The following is a 3176-nucleotide window of genomic DNA, read 5'->3' as shown; positions in this document are numbered from 1 at the left end:
TATTATTCTTGCTCTGTAACTTGACTTTGGTCCAGGAAGAGGAAATCCTTGGGCTTAATTGAAGACAATCAGCCCAAGGTCAGGAGGGTAATGCTAAACAGACTGGAGGTAAAAGTAGCGTGGAAATAGGGAAGAAGGTAAGACTAGAGTGGGTTCAAAGATTAGACTCAAGGATGGATGCTGAATGCATCTGGAAGGCAAAATATACTTGAACCTAAAATATACAGAGCCCTGGGGAGAAATAAAAATAAATCAAGCTTATTTGGTTTATTACCTTTCCACTTCCCTGGTGGTTTGTCCAGCTGTTACCCCAGTTTGGGCGGGCGGTTTGTAAGCCTGATTGTTAGGTGTTTATCATGGGCTGCCTGTTAGAGCAGCTGCTGGTAAAAGAACCCTCAATGCCTTCATTATGCATCAACTCTCAAACCTCACAGTTGCTGATATTAAACTGCTTTGATTGGAGATTATAGGGATTCATTTAAATTTTAAGTGGCACATTGCAATGTGCTTTTAGGTAATCTGTAATGCGCCTCTGGGCATAGCCCATTTTTATGTAGGTGTCTAAATTACCGAGTGGGAATGCTTTAGATTAAAGTGAGTAAGCAGCCCCTGCCACGGAGGAACTTCTTTCAGTTAGCTGCATTGCCCCTCACAGTCCTGGATGTGGCTAATAAAATATCACATGAAAGTTACCTTTTACTCAATGGATTCTCCTTTGCAAAAGCCATTGAGGGTTGGCCATAAATATTTCCTGAAGGGTAGCTGTCCTTAATACCATTTTACAGATGAGGAAATCAAAGGTTGTTTAAATAAGACTCATGAGTTCTTAGAGACTAGCATTGTGGTCAAAAAGGTGAACCATGGAGACAGACTGCTTGGATTTGAATCCCGGCTCCATCACTTATTACCTGTGTTGCTCTAAGCAAGTTATTTATCCTTTTTGTTCTCAGTCTTCACGTCTGAAAATAGGAATAACACTAGCTTCTGCCTTCTAGGTTTCTTATGGGGAATGGTGCGCTAATATTTTTAAAGCTTAAGAACATGATAAGCATCATAAAAGTGTTTTGTGATCCATACTTTCTTATCTGAAACTGAGGGACAGGTAAGTTTTAGAATTCAGACTTTTTCAGATTTTAGAAAAGTGATAGATATGAGACAAAATATTATGTGACATCTACAGGAGGGTCTGGGCACTGAAATCAAACATACTGATGGTTTTGCAGCCAAACAGATAAGCCATCATTCTAAGTGGGGGGAAATGTATCAACAGGCTTCATTAGTTTGAACTAGGTTTAGGCACTAAGTTAAAAAAAAACACAACTCTTTTTCCCCCCAGAGCCTTTATGTATTTTAAAATTACGGATAAGGAATTGTGGATCTGAAACAACATCAAATGGTAGACAAATTATGACAATCCAGAAATATTCAAGGTGCAGACTAGAACTTTGAGCCAAAATTCCATTTCTGCAAACTGAACACAGAACTTAAGTGGTTTATTCAAGGCCACATGGCTAGTCACATCAAATATGGGACCAGATCTCCAGATTCCTGCTGTTGGGCCCAACGTTTTCTGCACTAAACACAAATGTTTCAAAGCCACCCCCCAAGATACTCATTAATTCCATGGAATGGAATACTTAAGAAATAAGAATTCTGGGATTCTTGTTTTGGAAGTATGTTTTAGAACTTTTGGTGTTCTAATGAGCATTGTGAATCTACAAAAGGGTGGTGTGTTGTACACCTTTCCTATATTTATTTTTGGATACATTCCTTATATTGAGAACATTTCACAGGGCACACTTTGGAACATCCTGTTTCACCTTTTTCTAAACAACAAGGCCTCTCACAGTCATTGCACTTAGTGGTTTTATGCATGATAGTGATTCCCATCATTATAAGGAATGCTGTCCCATTGCTTTCCAGGGGCATCATTCAAGGAGAGTTGCATGCTTAGGGACTCTTTGCCTCTGGAGGAGGTTCACTTGATTGAAAAGACACTAGAGTACCCACAGTTGGGTATCTCAGTGTGGCAATATTCATGGATGCAAAGTTCTGAATATTTATGGAAGATGGCTTCTGTCATCTTTTCAGATCTGTCAGATGACCCCAGAGACACTTCTGGAAGTGATATCACCATGGCTGCCCAAGGAGAACTCCAAGTTCAGTTCAAACTTGTATTGCTTGGTGATGGCAGGACTGGGACAATGACATTCGTGAAATATCACCTGACTGGTGAATTTGAGGAGAATTATGTAGCCACCCTGGGTGTCGAAGTCCATCCCTCATGTTGCACACCAACAGGGGGCCTATTAAGTTCAATGTCTGGGATACAGCTGGCCAGGAGAAGTTTGGCTGACTGAGAGACGGCTATTACACCCAACCCTAGTGTGCCATTATAATGTCTGATATAACTTCGAGAGTTAATAAGAATATGTCTAGCTGGCAGAGAGATCTGGTACAAGTGTGTGAAAACAACCCCATTGTGTTGTGTAGCAACACAGTGGATATTAAGGACAGGAAAGTTAAGGCAAATCAATTGTCTTCCATCGAAAGAATTGTCCGTACTATGACATTTCTGCCAAAAGTAACTACAACTTTGAAAAGCTCTTCCTCTAGCTTGCTAGAAAACTAATTGGAGACCCTAAGTTGGAGTTTGTCACCATGCCTGCTCCTGCCCTACCAGAGATTATCCTGGATCCAGCTTTAGCAGCACAGTATGAGCATGATCTAGAGGTTGCTCTGACCACCACTCTCCTGGGTGAGGATGACGACCTGTGAGAAAGGGAAGCTGAAATCTAGTTTTACAGGCAACTGTCCTGTGATGTCAGGGTGCAGCGTGTTTGGCACTTTATTATACAGCTAAGCAGAACCTGTGCTTGATCTTTGGGATGCTGAAAGAGATGAATGGGCTTCAGAGTGAATGTGGCAGTTAAAAAAATAGCTTCATTTTTTTTTTTGGACCTATATATTTAACTGTTTTGGAATACAGTTGTTTCCTTATTTTCAACTATAAGAATGCTGCACTTGCATCACAATATTCAGAGGTGAAGCCTTGTTTGTTACTGTCATTCTCATTCCTTTTCATTTAGAATCAGAATAAAATTGTATTTCAGAACTCTAAAAAAAAAAAAAGAATGTGGTTCATAGGCAAAGAAGTGAACCCATAAAGACTGACG

At 40.2% G+C, this 3176-nt stretch overlaps 1 pseudogene across 1 annotated transcript; it reads left to right on the top strand.

Moving 5' to 3' along the window:
* Positions 1-2114: 2114 nt before the first annotated feature.
* Positions 2115-2778, top strand: LOC307114245 (GTP-binding nuclear protein Ran-like; annotated as a pseudogene). Its single transcript has one exon. The product of its transcript is annotated as a GTP-binding nuclear protein Ran-like (transcript).
* Positions 2779-3176: the final 398 nt, after the last annotated feature.

Source organism: Cnephaeus nilssonii (genome assembly GCF_951640355.1).
Source record: "Cnephaeus nilssonii genome assembly, chromosome: 18".
NCBI classification, from domain to species: Eukaryota; Metazoa; Chordata; class Mammalia; order Chiroptera; family Vespertilionidae; genus Cnephaeus; species Cnephaeus nilssonii.
The sequence above is the reverse complement of the archived record's forward strand: the minus strand, read 5'-3'. Positions and strand labels throughout refer to the sequence as shown.